Here is a 27,901-nt window from a genome sequence, read left to right as displayed (position 1 = left end):
GTCCTAACTTGCTGACCTATCTTTAAAAAAAGAGTTGAATCTACCACTAAAGGAAATTGAAAATAGTTTCCTCATTCCTGCTATACCTGAATTCTGTAATTCATAAAAATTTTTAAAAATTAAGGTTTTTGTCTACATGAAATAAACACAGAAAGTGCTGAAAATACTCAGCAGGTCCAAGAGCATCCATGTCTTATACATTCATCAACTGAAGAAATAAAAGAACGATCTAAGGACTTAAGCAATGGCTCTAAGGACATTGAACTAGTGTGTTATAATATTCCCATTGTTGCAAACTACCATATTTTGAGCTCTCGAACTGTTTCTCTGGTTGCTAAAGCAATTGAAAAGCCAATGGTGTTTATTAAAAAGGTACCAAATAGGAAGCTAACAGGTAATGATGAACCTATATTCTAATACTGCATCACTTTCTTTCCTTCTTTCTTTCTTCCTGTTTCTCTCTCCCTTTCTTTATTTCTCTCCTTTCTTTACCTTTACTGGACTCTCCCTCTTATTCTTTACCTCATTCTCCCTTCTTTCACTTCTTCCTCCTCTTTATCTCCATCCCCCTTCTCTTTCTTTCTTTCTCTCTTCCTTTCTTTATCAACAGTAAGATGTCAGCTGGTGAACCATATGCATTATTGGCCATTCCACTCTATAAATAGTTGTGAGTTTCAATGAGAATGCAACATAATATATACAGGTTGTGCACCCCTTCTCCGAAATTCCAAGATCCAAAAACAACTGAAATCTGAAATTCTTTTGAGCGCTGACATGACGTCACAAATGGAAAATTTCACAAGGCATTGGGAAGGTTCCCAGGTAATGCACAGGTCTCTGCGCACCCCAGACCGTTCTGAGAAGTGACCTCACATTTGGACTATGTGAGACTATATTTCATTCGGAGTTTGAGGAGATTTGGTTTGTCAACTAAAACATTCAAAAACTTCTACAATTGTGCCATGGAGAGCATTCTGACTGGCTGCATCACCGTCTGGTATGGGAGGGCTACTACACTAAATCGAAATAAGTTGCAGAAACTTATAAAGTTAGTCAGCTCTATCATGGGTACCAGCCTTGACAGAATCCAAGACATCTTCAAGGAGTGCTGCCTTAAGAAGGCAGCATCCATCATTAAGGATCCTCACCACCCAGGACATGTCTGCTTCATACTGTTACAGTCAGGAAGGAGATACAGAAGCCTGAAGAGACACACTCAGTGATTCAGGACCAGCTCCTTCCCCTCTGCCATCCGATTCCTAAATGGACATTGAACCCATGAACAATACCTCACTACTTTTTTATTTCTGTTATTTGGAGCTGCTTATTTTAACTTAAATATTTTATACCCATATATATATTTAATGTAACTCATTCTTTCTCTATATTTATTTACATGTTTTCATTATACTGTTGCTGTAAAGTTAACAAATTTCATGACATATACCAATATCAAATCTGATTCTGATTTTGATCTGTGAACAGCAGTTAATGAAAAATCGAAAATCACTGCATGAAGTAAAAATTGAAGATCTCAGTCGTGTATTGAAAGAGTGGATTCGTTGGTGTCAGAGTGAACATATGCTGCTTAACAGCATGCTGACCACTGAAAATTGAAGATAATTGTGAATATTCAGCAGGGTGGTTGCAGAATTTTAAGAAAAGGCATGGCACTAAATTTTTAAAGACGCGTTGGTGATAAAGGGTCTGCTGATCACAAAGCAGCAGAGAAATTAATTGATGAGTTTGCCATGATCATCGCTGATGAAAGTCTAACATGCTGAATGGCTGCATCAGTGCTTATATGTGACTAACAAATGTAAGACAAAGACTGCTTGCTGCTAGCACATATATTCAGAGTCAGGAATGATGGTGATGCCAAACAGCCACCGACAGTCCACATGAGGTAGGGACAGCTTATCCTTCTGATGGTTTAATGTACACATTATTGTTTCATGCACAAAATTATTTAAAATATTATATAAAACTAACTTCAGGGTATACATATAAACCTTATAGATAATGTAAATGGGCTTTGTGTTTAGATTTGGGTCCCATCCTCAAGATATCTCATTACATAGATGCAAATATTCCAAAATCCACAAAAATTCCAAAATCTGAAGCACTTCTGGCCCAAGTATTTTGGATAAGGGGGGTGCACAACCTGAACTCGCTTCAGACCTCAGAATAATGTACAGTGACTGCAACTATTTTGGTTCCATATGAGTGATATAGAGTTAAAAACACACATGAAAGCAGTTTGTATATTTGTGTCTGGTGTTTGTAATAAAGGTGCTCTATTCTGTCTGAGCTCTCTGAATAGAAAGGATTGACATGCCAGGGTAATTCCATAATTAAGTGCATTAAGCTCTTTTTCACTTCCTTAATTTATTATTCAGAGAAGCTGGAGACAATGCTATCAGAGGACAAATCTTGGGAGAGCAAGATACAAAGCTTTCTTTTCACCAAAGTTGGGATCATCGTGCCCTTTGAGGAAAAGGTAAGGCACAGGACTGATATGTGGAATTATAGTAGCATTATCTTGCTGCAAAAATCCCAATGTAAATCAGGTCAAGCTCACAGATGAATAAAAAAAATCAACAAGGGATCCTAGCATAATTGGTTTAATAACTTTTAAAATATGAGACTGACCTAAATATGTGAAATCTATTGCAGGTGGTCGGGGCCAGGGAGGTAGGTCACTGTGATCTATTTTAATAGATTCTAGTATAGATTTGCAAAAAGCCAAGGAAAATTTGACTTTAATTTCAAAGTAATGACAAATAGCAGCACAGATATGGTGATCCTTATTGAAACAAATCACCTCTATTTATTTTGCACCTTGGACACCAGAGAACTCCTACATTATATCACAATATAGTTCACAAGAGGTTATCTTCTCTGGAGCCTGAACCAGTTTCTGCCAGACCTTCAGTTCTCAGCATGCAACCCATGAGCCAGTGTCTCCATTCCCTTTACAACCTATAAGACTTTGCTAATAAATGTTTCCATAATAGCCAGAAATATTTTCTTTAATATACTTTATGAACATTCTGTTTTCCTGCAATTATTGATTTTTTTGTTAAAAGTCGTTTAGCAGGAAATGATGCCTCTTATGTTGAATTGAAAAGACTAGAATCATTCTGGATCACCTCCTTCTGGAGGAATTTCTTCTTGCAGCTTTTTTAATGTGAAATTAGGCCACCAGCTCAGTCCTTTTTGCCCAATCCCACTTTCCCAGAACTAAACGTTCATTTCAGCTTATTATACATACTATATTTCTCTTATGTTTTGCAAATGTTCTTACTTAAGTAAACAGTCTTACTTAACTCTGATTTTACCTGCCTCCTTTCGGTATGAAGCATTATCATTAATCCAGTTTGTAATTTTGCAAGATCCAGTAAGATCTTCGTTAATGAGTTTGATTAGAGTGTTGTCAATCAATGGAATACTTCCCTTTCTTGTTGAAAGGCATGTTATGATAAAGATACTGTGGAGGAAAAGACAAAGACAAACCACAGCCCATTATTATTAATTAGACCATTATTAACAACATGGTGTAGTTGGTCCATGTGATCTGTTTGTACATTGTATCTGCAGAAATCATGGATCCGTTTGTACACGATCTGACCTGGTGCTGTCATGCACCCCATGCAGTAACACCATGCTCATAACCTTTTGTGGTTGCGTGACTCTGTCACACCTCAGGGCAGCTGTTCCACCTCCAGACTATGAGGGATCAGGCTGTGAACAGTAATCTAAGTTCATTTTGAAGCCTTGCTCCCAGCAATGCCCCAACGGCCTTCAGCAGCACAAGTTATTGTTGACCTGCTTCACTTTCCTTGATAACCAGGAACATCTAAGAACAGATTAAGTTGATTTAATAAACTAGAATTTAAAGCATATTAAAAACATAAATATACATAATTTATTTGGGAACATCAAATTATGGTTAATTAATTACAATCTTATGCAGATAAATAAGGAAAAATGAATAAAAACCTTAGATACTGTATCATTTTATTCAAATAAATGGGGTAGGCAGAACTTGATGCCGTGGCTCACATACATCTCAGGCACCAGATAAGGAAGGTATCCTACTCTTCAGGTATGGAAGAGTCACCACTGAGTCCAAGGAGCATCTCCGGACTCAAGGTGGAAAGAGAGATGAGATGAACTTTGAGCTCCAGTCTTTTTCATTTTCCTGCACTATAGCTAGTTGGTAGTTTTATGCAGAATGTCTAGCTGGCTGGGAGCAGAGTATGGCCTAATATGTTCAACTGCTGAGTTAAAAGATTACAGACGTGCACTTCTCATATTTCCAGGTTCCACACTCTACCTCCCACCTCCCAGACCTCCCTACTTACAATGATAATAAAATCCAACTCGATAAAACTATTAGCTGATTTCATCCTGACAGTTGTAAAAATGACCCAAAATATAGGCCTGAACAAATTAGCACTAAATAATTTGTGTATATCTGTGCTTTATTTCTTCACCTGGCTGTCTAATACTACGATTCTACAACCATTTATAGAATTATAAATCACCATCTTTGAAGCTTTTGAAAATGCAGTGTCAAGAAATATTTGCTGATGAATTGGGATTAGAATGCTAAAAGGAATTCACTACAGACATGGAACTAAAGCTGAAGACCAAAAATCCTAGTGAGGCCAGAAATGGGAAGATCATGCAGTTTAACTCATGGCTACGGAGATGGTGCAGGAAAGAGGGCTTCAGATTTTTGGATCATGGTGCTCTCTTCCAAGGAAGGTGGCACCTAAAACAGAAAGGATAGTTTGCACCTGAACTGAAGCGGGCCTAATGTCTTTGGCAGAAGGTTGCCGGTGCTGTGCGGGGAGGGGGTTTAAACTGGAGTTGCAGTGGGATGGGTACCAGAGCACCTGAGCAGATAGTGGAGAGGTATGGGGAATGATGCTGTTAAGCCTGCATACAAAGTCAGAACTGGAAAGGCTGAGCATGGTAAGACTAATGTTCTGAGTTATATATATTTCAGTGAAAGGACTATTGTGGTAAAGGGGGATGAGCTTAGGGCATGGATCAGCACATGGATTTATGATATTGTAGCCATTAGTGAGACTTGGTTGCAGGAGGGGCAGGACTGGCAGCTCGGTGTTTGGATTCCATTGCTTTAGATGTAGTAGAGTGGGAGGGATTAAAGGGGGAGAGGTGGCATGGACTTGTCAGGGAAAATGTCATAGCAGTGCTCAGACTGGACAGACTAGAGAGCTCATCTACTGAGATATATATGGGTGGAACTGAGGAATAAGAGATGGATAAACATGTTAGTGGAATTATATTATTGACCACACAGTAGTCAGCGGGATTTAGGGGAGTATATAGGTGATTTTAACTTTCCATATATGTATTGGCTAGGATACTGTTAAGAGGCTGGTGCGATTGAATTTCTCAAATGTATTTAGGAAAGTTTCCTTAACCAGTACATCGAAGACTGAAGTAGAGAGAGTGCGATACTGGATCCCCTAATGGGAAATGAGACAAGGCAGGTGACTGAAGTTTGTGTAGGGAGCACTTCGCATCTAGTGATTATAATGCCAAAGGTTTCAAGATAGTTATGGAGAAGGATAGATCTGTTTCTCAAGTTGAGATTATAAATGGGAGAAAGACCAATTTTGATGGTATTGGAAAATATCTGGCAAGTGTAAATTGGGAATATTTTGTTTTCTGGCAAAAGTGAACTTGGAAAATGAGAGGCCTTCAAAAGTGAAAATTGGAGAGTACAGATTCTGTCAGACTAAAAGGCAAGGATAACAGGTTTAGGAAACCTTGGCCTTCAAGAGATATTGAGGCCCTGGTTAAGGAAAGGAAAGGTGCGTAACAGGTATAGTCAGGTAGGAACAAATGACGAACTTTAGGAGTATAAGAAATGCAATAGAACACTTAAGAAGGAAATCAGGAAGGCTGAAAGAAAACATGAAATTGCTCCCCCAGACAAAATGAAGGAGAATCCCAAGGGCTTCTACAGATATATTAGGAGCAATAAGGATTGCCAGGGACAATATTTGTCCTCAAGAGGATCAGTGTGGTCATCTATGTATGGACCTGAAAGAGATGGGAAGAGATCTTAAATGGATGTTTTGCATCTTTATTTACTTGGGAAATGGGTGCTGAGGTTATAAAAGTGAGGCAAAGCAGCAATGAGGTCATGGACCATATACAATTTGCAGAGAAACAGGTGTCTGCTGTCTTGAGGAAAATTAGAGTGGGTAACACCGCACGCCCTAACAAGGTGTTCCCTAGGACCCCATGTGAGGTTAGTGCTCTAGCAGACCTTCAGGGGCTCTAGCAGACATATTTAAAATGTCCTTAGCCATAGATGAGACGCCAGAGGATTGGAAGATAGGTAACATTACTCTGTTGTTTAAGAAAGGTTCTAAGAATAAGCCAGGAAATTATAGGCAGTGAGCCTGACATCAAAAGTGGGAAAGTTATTGAAAGGCATTCTAAGGGACTGGATATATAAGTATTTGGATAGATAGGGACTGATTAGGGGTAGTCAACATGGTGTTGTGCATGGTAAGTTGATGAAGGCAAGGCAGTGGATGCTGTCTACATGGACTTTAGCAAGGTCTTGTATGGGACGTTGGTCAAGAAGGTTCAGATACTTGGCATTCGAGATGAGGTAGTAAATTAGATTTGACTTGGCTTTGTTGGAGAAGTCAGAGAGTAGTTTTGGATGGTTGCCTCTCTGAGTGGAGGTCTATAATTAATGACATGCTGTAGGGATGAGTACTGAGTCCATTGTTCTTGGTCATCTACTCCAGAACAATGATTAGGATAATAATGTGGTAAACTGGATCAACAGATTTGTGTAATACACCAAGACAGGAGGTGTGAACAAAGTAAACAATTAAATACTTTATTAATCACACCTTTTCTGATAAACGATCACTGCAAACAATAGACTGTAAGTTCCCCGTCGGAGTTGAGCTTCTGAACTTCCTGTAAGGCCTGGCATTTTTACAGTATGAACTGAAGTCTCAAAGGTGCAGAACGTTTGTGGCATGGTGAGATCAGGCTGGATCAAGGGGGTGGAGTCCGGGCTGGAGAGTGGGGAATGAACCAAAGTGTGGCCATTGCTGGAGGACACTTGGAAGCAATTTGATGTGGCAGAACTGAGGTGAGGCGAGTGGAGGCATAGCCAGGGCCCAAGAGCGAGGAAAGACCTGAGCTGAATTGGAAATGTTGAGTAGAGGCTGAATCGAGGTGGTGCTTGGACCCAAGCGTGTAATGAAGCAACAGGGCCTGGGTCCAGAGCAAGGAACAACCCAAGGTTTGGACAAATTAAGTACCAGACCAGATTGAAAGGGTCAGGGTGTTGGGTTGGAGGTATGGAATGGGCCAATGTTCAGCTCGCTGCTCCATGAGGTTTACTTGCCTCTGTGCTGAACTGAGGTTGTGGCCTGCAACTAACGGGCTTCTGGATTGGCTGCAGTGATGACTTGCAGTGGACTCGCTTACATGAACTTCTATTCTGTATGCTTTTTGCATAATCAGTATTTTTTTTCTTTCTGCACATTGGGTGTTTACTGCTCTTTTGCTTTAATGGGTTCTATTGGGTTTCTTTGTTTTGTGCAACATACACAAAATGTTTTGTTTTGTGGTTGTCTGTAAGGAGACAAATCTCAAGGTTGTATAAAGTTTACATACTTTGATAATAAGTATACTTTGAACCTTGAACTATGTAGTGGCAACTTTGAACTTTGTAGTGGTCATCAAGGAAGGCTATTAAAGCTTGCAGCAAGATCTGGATTAGCTGGAAAAATGGACTAAATATGGCAGATGGAAATTAATGCAGACAAGTGTGAGGTATTGCACTTTGGGAGGACAAGCCAGAGTAGGACTTACTTAGTGAGCAGTAGGGCATTGAGGAGTGGAGTAGAACAGAGGGATATGGGAATGCACATGAATTCTTCCTTGAAAGTGGTGTCACAGGAAGACAGGGTCATAAAGAAAGCTTTTGGCACATTGGCTTTCATAAATAGAAGTACTGAGTACAGGAGTTGGGGTGTTATTTTGAAGTTTTGTAAGATGTTGGTGAGCTCTAATTTGAGTTATTGTGAGCAGTTTTGTTCAGCTACCTGCAGGAAAGATATCAGTAAGATTGAAAGAGTGGAGAAAAAATTTACAAGGATGTCACCAGAACTTGATGACTTGAGTTTATAGGGAAAGATTGAATAGGTTAGGACTTTATTCCCTAGAATGTAGAAGAATGAGGGGAAATTTGATAGAGGTATACAAACTTAAGACGGATAACTTGACAGGGTAAATGCAAGCAGGCTTTTTCCACTGAGGTTCAGTGAGACTACAACTGGACGCCATGGGTTAAGGGTGAAAGGTGAAAGTTTAAGGAGAACGTGATGGGGAATTTCGTCACTCAGAGTGGTGAGATTGTAGAACGAGCTGCCAGTGGAAGTGGTGGATGCAGGTTCAATTTCAATATTTAAGAGGTACATGGATGGGAATGGTGTTGAGGGCTATGGTGAAGTGCAGGACTAGGCAGATAAATAGTTTGTCTGAAGGGCCTGCATCTATGTTCTATGACTCTACGATTGGAAATATTTATCTGTTAGTTCTTCATGAAAGAAGATTCAAGCAAATAATGGCATCAAAAATATTTTCCTCCTTTCAGAACATTGTTATTAAAGTCCATATGTTTTTGCATCCATCCATCAAACTGTTAAATATGGCTGATCTTCCTCTTGTAGTCAGATGGAACAGATTTCCAGCATCTGCAGATTTCCTCTTGTTTGGGACCTTCATACCCAGGTGCCCTTAAAAGTGTGCTTGCCTCACGTGCTTGGGCCAGTGTCTAATCCACAAGGGGAGGTGACTAGCAGCATCGCTGATCGTTCTGATTGATTTATTTTAGTGACCATGTGTACGTGCGTGAAGTGTGTTACTTATGCAGCTCCCTTTGTACATTGCAGGATGGTATAGATCTTTTTGTGAGTCGCTGATTTGGCCTATTATTTAACATATTTTGCTTAACTTGAGTTTGTGGTATTTGTATGGCTAGTCTTAGATCTCCGGGTGAACCTGAGACACTGATTTGCTTTATTATGCTGATGTAGTAACTTTATCTAACACATTTTTCTGCACTTTATTCATTCTGATGACAATTCAGGAGCTGCATTTTGTTTGAAATTTGACTTGCCTCTCTATGTGCAGCTTTTTTAACAATATTTCTTTTTGTTAAAGATCGTTATATCTTTGAACTACCTTGTCAGACTGCTTGCCTTAAAGAGGTCCAGAACCCACCTGTACTACTGGCTCAGTAGTTACACACTGGTCAGCTTTGAAAATCAGGCCCAGTAGTTGCTAGTTAATCTGTTTCTACTACTCATGATACACATTTCCAACTGTAGTGTGCTGGTTAATCACCTGTATTTAATATTTTCACCAGCAGGGTAGCAGGTACACTGTTCCAGTCCAGAACTTGGGACCTTTGCGAACTAGAAGGACAGGTTGGCATATGATCAGCTCACTTTCCTGACTTGGGGAACTTTATTTCTATTCCTTTGTTACCCAACAGTCTAAAGCATGGAATTCCCCACTTATTGATAGTGTCTTTTTCCACCAGGGCTGTGCAAGAAAGTGGCTCAGCGATTAAGTATGGGTACCGAGTGTTGTTCTAAATTACATTAGATTTGTTTAAAAAGATGTCCAATAAGACCATCTTACCTCTCCACTCTCAGTCCTGATGCAGGGCTTCAAGCCAAAATGTCAGTAGTATCTTTCCTCCCACCAATACTGTCTGACCCAGTGAGTTCCTTCACCAGATTGTGTGTTGTTCACTTGGTCCCTCATTGGATGTTCTATTACCCTACACAACATCTAGTTCACTGAAAATACGTTGAAGGTATTAAGCAAATACAATTCTTTCTTCAAGGGATGATAGAGTTTTGCAAATATCTACAGATGCATGTTGGAGAGTATTCTGACTGGCTGCATCATCACCTGCTTTTGGGACTCCAATGCACAGGATTGCACAAGGGTGCCAAGAGTTGTCGAGTCTCAGTTCCACATGGACACAATCCTCCCTACCATCAAGGACATCATTAAGAGACTTTGCCTCAGGAAGGCAGCAGTGGTGACTGTGATCGGAGTCATTGGAGAGACACTTAAGCTGATGATATAGGAATCTTTATTCTTCACAACAAGCCCTCATTCTCATTGAGATACTCTCAGTAGAGGCTCACAAATGCAAAAGTACATCACATTTTTATATCCTTAAGATCAAAGATAAAGTTATACAATTTCAATAGTTATGACATTGTTTACTTTAATATTCTGGGTTGGCAGTCCTTCCTTTGAATTATATATCTACAGGAAAAAGAAGAAGAAGAAGAAGAAGAAGAAGAAGAAGAAGAAGAAGAAGAAGAAGAAGAAGAAGAAGAAGAAGAAGAAGAAGAAGAAGAAGAAGAAGAAGAAGAAGAAGAAGAAGAAGAAGAAGAAGAAGAAGAAGAAGAAGAAGAAGAAGAAGAAGAAGAAGAAGAAGAAGAAGAAGAAGAAGAAGAAGAATACTTAACTTGGCAGTGGATTTATCAGGGCACCGTCATGATGGTGTTTCCGTAGTGAGCTATTCTTGTTTTTACGATGTTGAGTTGCTAGCTTGACGCTCAACCCGACTTGGATTCGAACTCGGGAATCTTTGCTCCGGAGTCCAGTGCTGATATTATTGCACCACCAAGCGGGACATCTACAGTGAGAGACACCTCTGAATATCTAGCAGGAAAGTGCCATCTCTGAATATCTAGCAGTGAAGTGCCATCCTTTTTACCAACCACAGGAGTTCTCTGGGGTCATTTTGGTAGCAGTTTACATTCCACCTCAGGCCAATGTCAATCAGGCTTTAGATGATCTGAGTAATGGGATCAAAATGCACGAAACAGCGCACCCTAACGCTTTCACCATCATTTTGGGAGATTTTAACCAGGCCAGTCTGAAAAAATCACTAAGCAACTACCATCAACAGATCACTTGCAATACCAGGGGAAACAACACACTGGGCCATTGCTACACCACTATCAAGAATGCCTACTGTGCTATTCCACACCCTCACTTCGGGAAGTCTGATCACCTGGCTGTACTTCTACTCCCTGAGTATAGGCAGAGACTGAAGACTGCAGCACCAGTAGTGAGGACCAAGAAGGTTTGGACAAGGGAAGCACAGGAATGCTTACAGGACTGCTTTGAGTCGGTGAACTTGACTGTATTCAGGGATTGAATCTTGATGAGTATGCTGCAGGTTTTACCGACTTCATTAAAATCTGTGTGGATGAGTGTGTGCCTACAAAGACTTACTGTACATTCCCAAACCAAAAGCCGTGGATGAACCAGGAGGTACATTGTCTGCTGAAGGCTAGATCTGTGGCATTCAAGTCTGGCAACCCAGGCCTGTACCAGAAAACCAGGTATGGTTTGCGGAGGGCTATTTCAAGGGTGAAGAAACAATTTTGAACAAGGTTGGAGGCGACATTGGATGCACGGCAGCTCTGACAGAGCTTGCAAGACATTACTCCCTACAAAGCGAAACCCAATAGCGTGAATGGTAGTGATGCTTCACTGCTAGATGAAGTCCATGCCTTCTATGACTGCTTTGAAAGAGAGAACACAACTACAGCTGTGAAGATCCCTGCTGCACCTGATGACCCCGTGATCTCTGTCTCAGAGGCCGATGTTAGACTGTCTTTAAAGAGAGTGAACCCTCACAAGGTGGAAGGTGCCAATGGAATACCTGGTAAGACTCTGAATACCTGTGCCAACTAACTAGCAGGAGTATTCAAGGATATTTTCAACCTTTCACTGCAATGGGTGGAAGTTCCCACTTGCTTCAAAAAGGCAACAATTATACCAGTGCCTAAGAAGAATAATGTGGTCTCTCTAAATGACTATCACCCGGTAGCACTCACATTGACAGTGATGAAATGCTTTGAGAGGTTGTTCATGACTAGACTGAACTCCTGCCTCATCGAGGACCTGGACCTATTGCAATTCGTCACAATGGGTCAACTGCAGGTGCAATGTCAATGGCTCTCCACACGGCTTTAGAACACCTGGATAACAAAAACACCTACGTCAGGGTGCTGTTCATTGACTGTATCTCTGCATTTAATACCATCATTCCCACAATCCTGATTGAGAAGTTGCAGAACCTGGGCCTCTATACCTCCCTCTGCAATTGGATTCTCGACTTCCTAACCAGAAGACCACAATCTGTGCGGTTTGGTGAGAACATATTCTCTTCGCTGTTGATCAAAACTGACGCACCTCAGGAGTGTGTGCTTAGCTCACTGCTCTAGTATCTATATACACATGACTGTGTGGCTAGGCATAGCTCAAATACCATCAATAAATTTGCTGACGATACAACCATTGTTGATAGAATCTCAGGTAGTGACGAGAGGGCGTACAGGAGTGAGATATACCAACTAGTGGAATGGTGCTGCAGTAACAACCTGGCAATAAGACAAAAGAGCTGATTCTGGACTTCAGGATGGGTAAGACGAAGGAACACATACCAATTCTCATAAAGGGATCAGAAGTGGAGAGAGTGAGCAGCTTTAAGTTCCTGGGTGTCAAGATCTCTAACCTGGTTCCAACATATTGATGTAGTTATAAAGAAGGCAAGACAACGGCTATAATTTATTAGGAGTTTGAAGAGATTTGGCATGTCAACAAATACAATCAAAAACTTCTATACTTGTTCTGTGGAGAGCATTCTGACGGGTAACATCACTGTCTGGTATGGAGGGGCTACTGCACAGGACTGAAAGAAGCTGCAGAAGGTTGTAAATCTAGTCAGCTCCATCTTGGGTACTAGCCTACAAAATATCCAGTTGTCTCAGAAAGGCAGTGTCCATTATTAATCCAGCACCCAGGGCATGCCCTTTTCTCACTGTTACCATCAGGTAGGAGGTACAGAAGCCTGAAGGCACACACACAGCGATTCAGGAACAGCTTCTTCCCCTCTGCCATCCAATTCCTAAATGGACATTGAACCCTCTTTGGACACTACCTCACTTTTTTTTAATACATTGTATTTCTGTTTTTGCACTTTTTAAAATCTATTCAATATACGTAATTGATTTACTTGTTTATTTATTATTATTATTTATTTTATTTATTATTTTTTCTCTGTTAGATCATGCATTGCATTGAACTGCTACTGCTAAGTTAACAAATTTCACATCACATGCTGGTGATAATAAACCTGATTCTGATTCTGAATGTTCGAACATCTTTACCACAAAGTAATTCACACAAATAGGTGCTTCTGAAGACAGAGTGGCAGACATCCAAAATTAATGTTGTCATGTTTTTGAGTACACAAATATGATAAGTACACAAAAACTATTGATACCTGTGAACATGCTTGATATGCTAAATGACAACATCAGTCTAATGTGCCAGCTTGAGCTTGAGTCACAACGGTGCAAATAACTTAAATCATGCTACCTGGTTTGATGCAAGCCAATTAACACAACCCCATTGTCTGAACGATTGGCTGTCACAACTGCAAATGTCTCATGGTCACTATTTGGCAAACTATATCTTTTAGTCTGAGGGCCAGCCTATTTATTTGAAAAGGTATGTTTTTAACTTCAATTTATTGCTTGTGACTTACAATCCAGAACTGAAGAACAGTTTTTGTTTGGATTAATATCTGCTATATTCATGTAACTTCAGAATACTCCAGAAATTTGTCTTAGGAAGGTCAAACTTCAAGGAGGATCTACAGCAGCAAAAATGCCCTTCACTTTGATCCCTTCCCCAATTTTTAACCTATTATACTCCATGTATACCTACATTTACAGAATCATCCCTAGCTGGCTATCTAAAAGATTAAGTAGTGATTGGAATAAAACCTTCCAGGCATTTGATCATATCCTTTTCATGGCCACATTTGTCTTCTTGAATTCAACCAGTCTTTAAAAACCAGCTTTGTTGATCATGTGCTTGTTGCCTCCTTCCTTGCTGGCTCATTGTGGTTCTCGTATCCTTATCTTCACCCCTTCAATACTCGATAGCTAAAGCACAACAGTTACTCTGTGCACAGAGCAAGATAACTGTATCAGGTCCACAGGCAATCGTTCATATTCCATGCCATGACGGAAGATTGTCAGAATAATCCGACAAGTCTCTCAGTGCCTTTGATTGATCAGCAGGAGGGTTTGGGGTGGTCCCTATTTGAATGGCTGCAAGGACCTCTCCCCAGTGGCACCCCTTCCTGGACTGTCCCTTCGATCACTGGCCCAACCACTGAAAGAAACCTACTCATTTGTGTCCACTCCCATTTTAGGCCAAGGTGGCTTGCTTCAGATACCGTGTGTAATTTTTCCTCTCTCAGTGTGCCTTGCCATCAAAATTGTGAAATTTGATGTCTCTGCTGTAACTCGGATCCCTTCCCATCTAATTTCCCAATATCTTTTTTTTTCTGATATATATATATAAAACTAATTATCTACCTTCCAGAACCAGGCTTCATAACAAAGCACAATAACTGTTTAACACTTTATTCACGACCTGCTGGCACGCTCTCTCACTGTTTTCTGCATCTGCGTTCCCATTCCGTTCATCTGCAGGTCTGTTTCTCAGGTGTGGTCAGGTGTGACGCAGTGGGTTGGTGTTCATCACTTAAATTCTCTGCAATGACACTGTTAATGGGTAGACTTGTTCCCTTGTTCTGTCTGTGAGTCATAGGGTTTAACTTAAAACCACTGGCTGCCTCGCTGGGATTGTACACCAACACGCGTCATTTGTCCGCACTACCACCTGTGGTTGTAGCCACCCAAGAGTGAATCCTGCCATTTCAGGCAACTCCCTTACCATGACTTGGCCACCTTATGTTTTCTGATGCTCTCTTTGCCCTGTGATTGTCACACTCATTCCCTTTCTGGTGTGTCTTTACTTTATTTGTTGTTGCCTCTGCAGGTTGCTGTATTGCTTCTAACAATTCTTGTCAATGTTGGGGCCCCTGCCCCTGAGACTTCCTGATATGATTCCCACACATTGTCCTGTCTCCTCTCCTTGCCTGGCCCAAAGAGAGACAGTAGCCCCATGTTAGCTGCTCTGCAGGTCACATATGTTTGTTGTCCCTTTCTTGCCCATGTTATTTCTCCTTTTTCTGAGTTTATGATAGCATCTGCCTTACACCATGTGTCTGTCCCCAGGACAGTACCCTCATTGTCTGGGCACACCCAAAAATCTGCAGGAAGCTGCACTTCCTCATTCTCAGGAACCTGAGGCTCACTTCTCTCCTGCCACATCGTTTCACGAGTAATATAAATCATCTCTCCAGTCATGGGCAAGAGTTGATCAGTAATTGATGCTGATGATCCTGTGTTCACTGACATTTTACATTGCCCACCCCTTAATAAACCTCTTGTGTATGTTTATGGGTGACCACTACTAGTAATGGAAGCTACCAGTAGCCATTTGTCTGACCTAGACGTTGTCTTTACTGACTTGATAATCTTGTCAGCGATCAAATTGAACAGAGAGGGCGCTGCTGTCATTTCTGCTGGTTTTGATGTGTGTCTCACACCTTCCTCTCTTGTTAGGATGATGCCTCCAACTATGTCCTGAGAGGCCACAACTGTAACAAATAATTTCCTTTACCCTTCTATGTTTATTTGGGCATTCCCTTGCTGGCACACGAAGTAAGTCTTCTGTGTCGCCAAAGGAGTTACGTTCACTACAGCTACTTATTACCTCCTCTTGTCTATCTCATCAGCCCACAATACTGACGTAAGGTAGACCAATCCCACTGCTAACCCCAAATCTAGAACTTCCTAGTTAGCAAAGCACAGGCCGTCCTTCAGCATTTTCAAAAAGATTGGCTCATCCCTCCCTGGATTCTCTTACCCTGAACACTCATCAAACGCTCAGTATGTACATTCTGCATCATCCATTGCAGGCTCATCATCTCTCTGAATTACTTACATTGTCATTCCCCAGTTACTCTCGCCTCCCCCCAGTCGCTGCCTGACTCCCCCCTTAAAGCAGTGATTTCTCTGGCATTACTGCTAGTTATGCGTGTACCATCCTGCATTCCCTGGTACATAGTGTTCCCCAAGCACTAAGCTCCAGCATATTCTTCAGGCATTTAGCTTTTACCATCAGGTGTAAATCTTTTGAGTGTCGCTGGTGAATTTCAATCATTTCTTTGAGTTTGCACCGGAATTCTGAATTCCCACAAGCGACTTAAAGGAGGTCAGCTCAGAAAAAATGCTTTGTTTGTCCCCGGGGGTGAAAGGATTATGGATGGTGGTAATGATGGCCAGGGGCTGCTTGGGGTCGACAGGATTCTCAACCTAACATTAATTGATCTCAATAGGTGCCATCCCAACAGATATGCCTGGGTATAACCTCTCCCTAAAATATTTCCACACTAATTCCTATATTTTACATAGGCATCAGTTAGTCTCATGAAACCATGAATTTGTGCCTTGGAAGGTTTCCAGGGTGTAGGCCTGAGCAGGGTTGTATGGGAGACCGGCAGTTGCCCAAGCTGCAAGCCTTCCCCTCTCCACGCCACAGATGTTGTCCAAGGGAAGGGCACTAGGACCCAAGCAGCTTGGCACTGGTGTCGTCGCAGAGCAATGTGTCGCAGTGCCTTGCTCAAGGACACAACATGCTGCTACAGCTGAGGCTCGAACCAGTGATCTTCAGATCACCTGACCGATGCCTTATCCACTAGGCCACACACCAACACAATTCTGAATTCCTATATTAAGCAAAGTATAAGGGATGGATAAAAATTGAACAGTAACATACTTAAAACCACAGAATATGTGTTCTGCAATCTTACACTTGGGTGCCGCTGAAATCATGCTCGTTGTATTGCCTTTCAGATAAAAGTCTGTTACTTCAAAGTTTTAAACATAACCTTAAAACACTTAAACACATTCACAGCAGGTATACTCTCATACAGTTCCCCCAAATGAGTATACACACATCCCTCTGGCAGCCCAAATAGTCAGTAACCATCTTTCACAACTGGTGGCTCTATTTCACCAAGCTACTCAAAACTGTCTGATAGCTTGTCCCTTACACAAACACACGTACATACACACATCACACTTTTACATCTACAATTCAGCTCCCTGTCGTGTTCTTTGATTCTTCATGATCCTGTGGTTGTTGACCTGAGCAGATCTAAGCATGGGAGCTACTCTTAAAGATACTCACCCTCTTAGATTGCTTAAGTTGCTTATCACACAGGAAGGAGGTCATGAATGTATTCCAGATGAGCCCCCAAATTTTGTAATTATGAATGACATTGGTGAAGGGGGTGGTATCGAAATCTCTCTTCATTACAACAAGCAGGTGTTCTCATGAAAGCACAATCGGTAAAGGCTCACAAACCCAAAAGTACATCACATTTTTACACCCTTACTTAAGATCAAAGGTAACAACAGATGACACGGTGCAATTTCAATAGTTACAATGACATTGTTTACTTCAATATTTTGGGTTGACTGTGCTTTCTTTGAATTACATATCTACAGTGGGAAACACCTCTGAACGTTCAAACACCTTTGTCACAAAGTAATTCACACAAATAGTCTAAAAGCTTCTGAAGACAGCAAGCAGAAGTTCAAAGTAAATTTTATTATCAGAGTACATACGTCACCACATATGTATGTATTCTTTTACCTGAGGTTCTTTTTCCTGTGGGCATACTCAGCAAATCATTAGACAACAAACTATACAAATGCAAATATAAATAAATAATGAAAGCATGAAATAACAAGATAAAAATCCTTAAGGTGAGATCATTGGTTGTGGGAAGATCTCAATAGATGAGTGTAGTTATCCTCTTTTGTTCAAGAGCCTGATGGCTGTGGGATAATAACTGTTCTTGAACCTGGTGGTGCAAGTCCTGATGCTTTTGTACCTTCTATCTGATGGCAGCAGTGAGAAAAGAGCATGGCCTCAGTGGTGAGGATCATTGATGATCGATGCTTCTATTCTATGACAGCAGTTTGTGTAGATGTGCTCAGAGGTTGGGAGAGCGTTACCAGTGAAGTCCTGGCTGAATCCATCAACTTTTGTAGGATTTCCCTTTCAAAGGCATTGGTGTTCCCATACCTGGTTGTTAATACACTCTCCATTACACATCTATAGAAGTACATTGAAGTTTTTGATGTCAGGCTGAATCTCTGCTGTCATGCTTTCTTTGAAATTATATTTATATGATGGGTCCAGGACAGTTCATTTGAGATGGTAACATCCAGGAATTTAATTACTGACCCTCTCCACCTCTGATCCTCCGATGTTGACTGGCTCATGGATCTCCTGGTTTTCCTCTCCTGAAGTCTACAATTGGTTCCTTGGTCTTGCTGACAATAAGTGAGAGGCTGTTTTTCTAGAGCATAGAAATCTACAGTACATTACAGCAGTGGTTCCCAACCACCGGGCTGCAAAGCATGTGCTACCGGGCCGCGAATGTTATCTTTTTAAAATCATTAATTGCATATGTCGTCATCCTACCATGTATTATATGTGTGCCTTGCTTAAATCAAAAGATGAAGTTACAAACACATTTCCTGGACTCCTGTGTTTCCTTGAATTAATTTAATATTTTGAAGTTATAAAACATAACATTAGTGACAAGGAGGGGATTTTTAAAAGAGACCCAACACTGCTATCAACCTGTTAAAGCTGGGTGAGATGTTCAAACTAAATAAACCGCTGCGAGGAAGGTCAAATTTAAAAGAATCAGCCTAGCATGTGGAGGCAATCTTTGGGAGGGAAGGCATAATTGAGTTTTTTTTAAGGCCTTAAAATGGAAGAATTCAGGGTTCATAAGGAATGTATACTGGGTGAAAATCATTTTTTTTTCAAAAAGCAGAAATAGCTGGCTATGTCAGAAAGTTTGAGTTTGATTACACAGTGGGTAATTGGCTCATGTATACTGAGCTATTGGAACAGTATGTTGAAGCAAATGAAATAGCCTATGAGAAGTGTGTGCCAATTTTGCTAAGAACATTTGGTTTTAAGGCATACGGTTTGCTTCAAAGTTTAACTGCTCTTAACTTTCAGAAATGAACTTTACTGCTATTGTACAAGTAATACAGCAACACTTAGAACCAAAGCTATTGTTGATTTCAGAATGCTTTAGGTTTCATAAGTGGAATCAAAAGGAAGGAGAGTCTATTCCGTGTATGTGGCTGAATTGAAGAGATAATCTGATCATTGTCAGTTCGGTAACAGCCAAATACTGAGAAATTGTATATTTTACGAAATATTAAAAGAACGGATTCAAAAACGCTTTACATTCAAGCACAAATTACATTCACCAGAGCAATTCACAAGATCACAAGACAAAGGAGCAGAAGCAGGCCATTTGGCTAATGGAGTCTGCTCTGCCACTCCACCATGAGCGAAACTATTCTCCCATCTAGTTCCAATCTCCAGCTTTTTTCCCATATCCCTTGATACCCTGACTAATTAGATACCTGTCAATCTCCTCCTTAAAAACCCTCAATGATTGGGCCTCCACAGCTGAATGTGGTAATGAATTCCACAAATCCATGACCCTCTGGCTAAAAAGAATTCTCCTCATCTGTTTTAAATGGGTACCCTCTAATTCTAAGACCATGACCTCTTGTCCTGGACTCACCCACCAAGGGAAACAGCCTTTCCACATCTACTCTGTCCCACCCTTTCAACATTCAAAATGTTTCTATGAGATCCCCTCTCTTTCTTCTATACTCTAATGATTACAATTGAAGAGCCGACAAACGCTCCTCATATGTTAGCCCCTGCATTCCAGGAATCATCCTCGTGAATCTTCTCTGAAATCTCTCCAACATCAGCACATCCTTTCTAAGATAGGGGGCCTAAAACTGCACACAGTGTTCCAAATGGGGTCTCACCAGTGCCCCATAGAACCTCATCAACACCTCCTTACTCTTATACACTATTCCTCTTGAAATGAATGCCAACATAGCATTTGCTTTCCTTATTGCCGATCCTGCACTAGGACCCCCAAGTCCCTTTGCACTTACGATTTTAGAATTTTCTCCCCATCTAAATAATAATCTGCCTGATTGTTTCTTCTTCCAAACTGTACAACCGTACATTTCTCAACATTGTATCTCATCTTCCATTTCTTTGCCCACTCTCCAAAACTGACCAAGTCTCTCTGCACCTTTCCGTTTCTTCAACACTTCTTGCTCCTCCACCTATCTTGGTGTCATCCGCAAACTTAGCCACAAAACCATTTAATCCATAATCTAAATCATCGATATACAGTGTAAAAAGAAGAGGCCCCAACACTGACCCCTGCGGAACACCACTAGTAATTGAAGTTGCTGTTTCAATGGAAACCACTGACAGACATAATTAGAGGCAGTCAGGAATGAAAATGAGCATGAACAAAATTATATTGTCTAAACAAAGACCAGTCTGGCCAAACAACTTGTAGCAGTGGGTTACATACACTAAGAAAATGCAGATTTAAAGGCAAAACTTGCAAAAAATGTAACAAAGTAGGTCACCTACAAAGAGCATGCCAGGTAGACAAAAATGAATGGACTGCTCAGGGAAGAGAAAATGCTAAAAGGTCAATTTGCAGTTCAAAAAAGAACACCAATCTGCATGCTGTTGATGATGAAAAAAATCAGATAATGATTGTGTAGCCTTGAGATTTACAGTGTGAAAATTAACAATAGGAATTGGACAGTGGTCTAGCTGTTTCAGTCAGTCTACAAAATGAGTTTTAATGGAATTTCAAAGGTACCAAACTGAAGTCTGTAGATATCTAAGTACTTGTACTGGAGAGAAGATAATTCCTGGGGGAATGACATCTGTAACAGTGAATTACAACAACCAACAAGCCACATTGAGCTTGTATGAGGTAAAAGCAGAAGGACCAGCATTGTGGGGGTGTGATTGGCTGAGACAACTTGATTGGAGATCCATTCACCAATTGCATGGCACATCCCCTGCAATGAAGCCAAATGAAAGCGAATTAAGAAATGTACTGGATCATGCCACAACTGTCTCCATGCCAGACACTAAGAGCCATTGCCCTACAGAGGACAAACAGGTATTGAAGCCAACCTCTGTGTCCCTACTTCTCAGAGGAGAGATCAGATAATAAAATGAGCAATAGAGGGGTTGATAAGAAAATACTTTACTGAACTAAATGGATCTTCCCAAGATCAAACTAGAAGCAGTAAAAGGATGGAAGAGATGGAGAGAAAGAACAAGAAAGGGATCGAAGTCCAGAGTGAGAAAAGGAGAAGAAAGGTGTCCAGAGTTGTCAGAACCACTTTCTACAGTCTCAGAGTCAACTCCTGCAATCACCACGGAAGAGGCCCCAAGACCTGAGATTGTTTCACAGCCACAGTTCTCATCTGCTAAGCACAATGATTCCACTTTGTCAGAAAAGACATTATCCCACAAGAGTAAGAAATCCAATTAAACATTTAATCCTGAATGGGACAATTTAAAATTTACTATGCTGTGGTCATTTGTAGATAATAGTTGTATTACATAGTATATTGGGTATATAGTTGAGACACATTTTCTATTGAATCAGAGTTTATAGCTAAGCAAGACAGAGTGTTGTGTATTTATAATATCATTACAATAATTAAGTAATGTGTATGTATATTTGATAAAGTTTTCTTGTTCATTTAAATAGTTCAGGGTTATATATGTAAAAATGTTAAATGCATACATCATCACACTACTACATGATGCATGCGCGCTTCACTTAATGTAAAAAATGAAGTTCTACCTACATTTATTGGTCTCCGGTGTTTCCTTGAATTAATTTAATGTTTTAAAGTCACAAAACTAAAGCCAGGGCCATCTCTGAATACACAAATATCTTGTGTAGACAAAAACTATTGATTGCCTATACCATGTGACTATGTTTGATATGCTAACTGACAGCATCAATCTACCAGCTCGAACTCATGTCACAACAGTGCAAATAACTTGGCTCATGTTGCCTGGTTTGATGCAGGCCAATTAAAACAACCCCATTGTCTTAACAATTGGCTGATGCATATGCAAATGACTCATGATCACCATTTTTGCAAATCACTTCTCTTGGCTTGTAGGCCATCCTGTCTATTTGCTTTTAACTTTAATTTACTGCTTGCAATTTACAATCCACATTAAGACTGGTACTTGTTTGAATTAATATCTGCTATATTCACATAACTTCAGAATTGTCCCTAACAACAGCATCCATTATTCAGGAACTCACTAACTAGGACCTGCTAAATTACTCTAATAGATTATTTGTGCCTTAGATTAGATACATGATTATCTTCCCACTCCTCCTTTTCACCAAAGATCCATAAATGTTTTTCTTCCTTTAAGAATCTATCCTTGCTCTTATGACCTTTATTAATCTGAGGAACGATGCAGCAAATGAGGAAAAATGTGGTTATCATTGAGCTGTGCTTCCTGCTCAGAGACAATTTTGTATTAATGCTGTCATTATCTTTTGAATCCCTTGAGTTTGAATTTTGTTAAAAAATCCATTGTGTTACTTTGCCAAATACTTCTTGCAAGTCCACGTATAGTGTTAGCCACACTAACCTCATCAAAGAACTTGATCACGCATGTCAAACACATTTCACAGTGCATAAAAAACATGTATTAAATGGTGATGTGAGTCAGTTTCTTCCTGAGCCCCAGGGAAGAAGTTTTCATGCATGCACAATCTGTATGTATGTGGTGCAGAATGGTGTGCAGACCTACCTATATAAAGCCCCTCTATGGATAGTGGTCATAATGTGGTTGCTCTCAATGAGGTAAAATGGGATTGCTTTGGGTAACTGGGTTGTGTGGGGGGAGGGAATAATGGGATGGTGGTGAGGAAAGGGATCGTGGCAAATAATTACCCAGCAGCCTACCCAATCTCTGGAGCTGCACAGCCATCACCATGTTGTCCCAGGAGTGCCCAATGATGACTGCTGCCAAGATCACCCACACTTCTTGCAAGAGAGCATTGCACGGAATGATTTTGTCTGATGTGTTCCTGATGCAGAACTCGCGCTTAAGATGTAAGGATGGCTCAAGCCTGGAAATGCCCAGTTGAATTTCTAAAGTACTGTGGAAAAAAAATGAAGGAATGATTGTGATGCTACAGCATTTGTACTTTGAAAAAATAACTTTCAGTTACAGTATATAATCTTCATGCCATTGAATTTGTAGGCAATAAAGCAGTAAGGTACTTACAGTAATTGACAGTGAAATTAGCATGTGAATTCATAATGAGCTGTGTTATTGTGAATCAACATATTCTATCTGTGAACAATGCCATGAGTTGAGTTATAATCAAAATATTTTATAAATTCTTATCTGTCACACTGTGGATCAGCAAGTATATCCTGAGTCCTAGATAAGCAGTTCTTAATACTAAAAGAGATCTACTAAGAGTTTATAAAATTAAGGGAATGAGTTAATCTGTAGGTATCAGAACAGTTAAGTTACTAGGGAAAACTAACAAGGGGAAGTTCAGCTGAAGCAAACTTAGGATCCAGTGCATTGATTTTTCTGTAACCTCCTCCAGCAGCAGTGTACTGTGATCAGCTGCTAATGTTAACTGTTTGTGTCAGCTGTCAGTTCCCAGTCCTGCTTGGGTTTAAACAAACTGACATTAGAAAAGGGCAAATTGTTATTTCAGATTCTATCTGAATGATCAGCTGTTTCTATTTACTGTCTTGGGAATGTTCATTTCTCAACTTCGAAACAATTTCATTAGAGATCCTTGCTCTTCAGTCTCCTAATTGTGTCTAGTATATAGAATAGGGGGAGCTCTTTTTCCCAGTACTTACTCCTGCCAGGTGCTGGCTGCATTGTAAGTTCAGCATCAAAGTAAAAAGGATGTGGGTAGAGACTAAATGGAATTTGCTGACAATTTAGTGACCTTAAACTGACAGCATTACTGATGTCCCACATATTTTGACCAGAAGCACCTAGCTTGAACTACAGGTCAGCTGGAACGAGGCACATGCAGTTGTCGGTGCAATATAACTTTTGGCATCTTCATAACAGATAGGCAAGGCAGTGAATATGGTTCACTTCCTGAGTTTGCAATATGAATTGTATTTGAGTGGAGGAGAAGCAAATTCAGCTTTACTACGGTGCCACTGTTTTAAACTGTTTTATTCTTGTACATTAGAAAAAAACTGAGTCAAGTCATGATATTGATAGAGCCAAGCCAAGAACTACAGAACAGGCTAAACAAAATACAAACAAAATTAAATGTAATTTAGTGCTGACTAATGTAAAGTTGCTCATATAAGAAAGAAAAATAATTCAGTGTATATTCTGTGAATTGTATTGACACGTCAAAGAAGGACATTAAAAGAGATCAATATGTAGACTGATTGTCAATGGATTGCATCCAAGTTATTCAGATGACCAACGAACAAAGCCAATAGGATATTGAACAACATCGTCATATAGAATGGTTCATATGAGATGAAGCTGTGTTCATACCATTTAGTCTTGGTCACTGAGAAACTCACAGATTAAAGAGCAGAGCAGTGAAGAACCATTTGGCTAATCCCTTATGTCGGGGGCTTGAGTAATGAGCAAAGAGCAAAGTGGCATTGTTCCTTCAACCTGGAAAAGGGATCTTTGAAGGGTGAGCTTAGAGGGGATTAAATGATACGGAAAAAATAAATCCACTATAGTGTTCTGATTTAAACATTGTGTCCAGAAATCTTTGAGTTTTTTTTCTCAGGGAGCAGTTAAGCTGGAAATGGTGAGTGAGGCCTCAGGGGGCCAATGGGTCTGTTTCTGTTGGATGACTCTAGGACTCTAAGGATGCCTCAGTTGGTGTAGGAAAGTTGCCATGCATACAGGTATTCTTTCATTGTCTGCCTAAGACCAGTTCTTATTTTAGTTTATGAATTGGCAATTAATTCATTGAATCTGTTCAAAAGACCTTGTGTAACATTTTAGAGCAGAGTAAATTGTACCTCCTGCTTGGTTATAGTTGTAAAGTTAATATATTTCCAAGGTTTTGGCTGATGGATTAACATCCTACCCTATGCTAAGTATGGGGTAGGTAGCAATGAAAAGGTTTTCATATAAAATCCAACTTTATTGGTCTGCAGGAAGCTGATAAATTTAAGATGAATTCCTTATATGAAGATGGATACAACTTTGCAAAATTCTCTGGGTTTAGGATTTGAAATATATAATGCCGTGCAAACGTTGTAGGCACACGTAAAAAAAATCTGTAAAGTGAAGATGCTTTCAAAAATAATGAAATAAAAAGTTTCTAGATATAAAACAATTACTATAAAGACCATTGATCAGTAAAAACTATATCAAATCAATATTTGGTGTGACCATCTGTTGTTTTAAAACTGCATCAACTCTCTTAGGTTCACTGTCATGCAGTTTTACAAGAAAACTGGCTAGTGGGTTGTTCAATTTATTTTGGAGAACTTACCAAAGGACTTTTGCAGACTCCGGCTGTCTCACTTGCTTCTGTTTCTCTAGGTCATCCCAGACAGCCGCTATGATATTGAGGTCAGCCTACAGAGAAGCCAACAGTGTTGAAAAAACGAAGGAGTTGATTGTGGATTACAGGGGTCAAGGGGACTGTAGTTGAGAAGGTAAGTAGTTTCAAGTTCCTCGCTGTACACATTACGGAGGATCTCACCTGGACTCTACATACCGGATGTGCAGTGAAAAAGCACAACAGCACCTATTTCACCTCGAGCACTGAAGAAGTTTGGCATGAGTCCCCAGATCCTCAGGATTTTCTACAGGGACACCATTGAGAGCATCCTGACTGGCTGTGTCACTGCCTGTATGGGAACTGTACTATGCTCATTCGTAGGGCACAGCAGAGAGTGGTACCGACAACCCAGTGCATCTGTGGATGTGAACTTTCCTTTATTCAGGACATTTACAGCAGCAGGTGCACAAAAAGAGCCCGGATGATCATCAATAACTCCAGCGACTCCAGCCACAAACTATTTCAGCTGTTTCTGTCTGACAAACAGTAGCGCAGCATTAAGGCCAAGACCAATAGGCTCCAGGACAGCTTCTTTCACCAGGCCATCAATGCACATTGATCTGATTGCATATCTGACTCTACATTGTATCTGACTGTACACACATGTATACTGAACAATTTTGTATACAATCTTAGTGTTTGGGCAATACCCTCCCACATTTCCCTTCCTTATTGCTTGTACGTAGCGATGGAGAAGCACCATAAAGATTTTTATTCCCTCATGTTGTGAGATGGATGTAAGAAATCAAATCCTAATTCTACTAAGGGTTCTGTGGAGACCATACCATCTCAAACTATATAAAAAAAAATCTCGGGTGGTGAAGGCTTTTGCACAATACTGTGTTAGTATGTATATCTACCAACATTCTAGATCCCAGCATTTTCACTCTACTAACGTTAGGCTAACAAACAGGTTGTCAAACAACTGTCGTCTCTCTTAAGTAGTGGGGTCACATTTGCTACCTATCAATCTACATGAGCAGTTCCACAATCATTTGTGAGGATAACTAGAGCATTTACTTTCTCTGAACTTTCTCTACTTCTTTCAAACTCTGAATCAAGTCCTTGGAGTTTACCATCTCTCAGGTTCATCAGCTTCCCTATCTTTTTGACTAATATCAGTTCTTCCATTGCCTCACTCACTAGACTCCTGGTTCTCTCATATTGCCAACAGGTTCTGCGTGAAGACGCTCAATGTCATTTAATTTCTGTGGAAATTCCTAACCTCCCCCTTGTATACTGTTGACAAATGACATCAGATTATGCTCGGGCTTTATCCATGCTTGCATGTAACAGCCTAATGTATCAAGCAGAATAAAAACAGGAAAGAATTGCAAATCGTATGCTTGATCCAAATAGTCTGATTTCAGAATACCACATATTTTATCTTCATTTTTGGGTTCTATAATACCAACCATCTGCTTGGCAATGTGGGATTTGCTCAGCTATGTCCTGAGTACAAAAAGCAGAACAAATCCAGTCTGACTAATTACCACCCAGTCAGTGGAGTGATGAAAAGTATTGTTAAAGGTGTCATTGTTTGGGTTTCATCTAGGATCAATCAACTCTTGACACCGCCACAGCCTGCGTCCAAATTAATACCGAACTTTGCACTGACTATCTCCATAAGTAGTAAAGCTTGTAAGGCATCCGGAAAAATGTGGATAAGTAATGAGTAACATTTGCACCACATATGTGCTACGTGTGATAATCTTCAATAATGAAGAATCTAAACACCCTCTAATGACATTCAGAGGATGAGCATAGGCAGAGTCATCACAGATTCCGAGGAGGCCCAAAGCCCAGAACTTGAGCCAAAGAATTTAAACCACAGATCCCGAGTGTGAGCCAAGGGGTGAGAATTGGGGTATGTTACATATTTAGGGCAGTGCAAGAATCCCTTGAGTAATGAGTGAGGTTAGGTTAATGAGTTTACTGATATCTTCACTGCCAAGGCTCTGGAGTCCAGAGTCTAATATTAACAGACACTTAACGAGGCTGGTCAGAGGAATACTGTGGCTACAAGACCATATTAGTGGCTCTGAATACCTTCTTTCCACTACCTGAACAACAAAAATCAGAAGTTTGATAGTATATCCTATTGTCTATCAATATGTGAGGATGCAGGATGAAGCAACCTGACTGTTTGCTTGCATCCCATCCAATGTTCAATCTCTTCATCCTTGGTGCATTATGGCTCCAGTGCCTCCTATCCATAAAATACATTGTGCCAGTTCAACACAACACTAACAGTCCTCTCCAGACCTGAGTCAATATCAATTAAAGTGATGTGGGAATGCTATTACCTACGGCAAATGCTGCACAAGCCCATTCAAGGCC

At 40.4% G+C, this 27,901-nt stretch overlaps 1 long non-coding RNA gene across 2 annotated transcripts in view; it reads left to right on the top strand.

Moving 5' to 3' along the window:
- LOC140730002 (uncharacterized) overlaps positions 1 to 26,877 on the top strand; it is a 194,263-nt gene extending 167,386 nt beyond the window's left edge. For both annotated transcript variants that reach the window (XR_012099473.1, XR_012099472.1), the window contains exon 4: positions 25,540 to 26,877. This is a non-coding gene — a long non-coding RNA (uncharacterized lncRNA). The remainder of the gene's footprint in view (positions 1 to 25,539) is intronic.
- The last annotated feature ends 1,024 nt before the right edge of the window (positions 26,878 to 27,901 follow it).

This window comes from Hemitrygon akajei, chromosome 7, assembly GCF_048418815.1.
Source record: "Hemitrygon akajei chromosome 7, sHemAka1.3, whole genome shotgun sequence".
In the NCBI taxonomy this organism is placed as follows: Eukaryota; Metazoa; Chordata; class Chondrichthyes; order Myliobatiformes; family Dasyatidae; genus Hemitrygon; species Hemitrygon akajei.
Note: the sequence above shows the minus strand (reverse complement) of the source record. Positions and strands in the feature narration are given on the sequence as shown.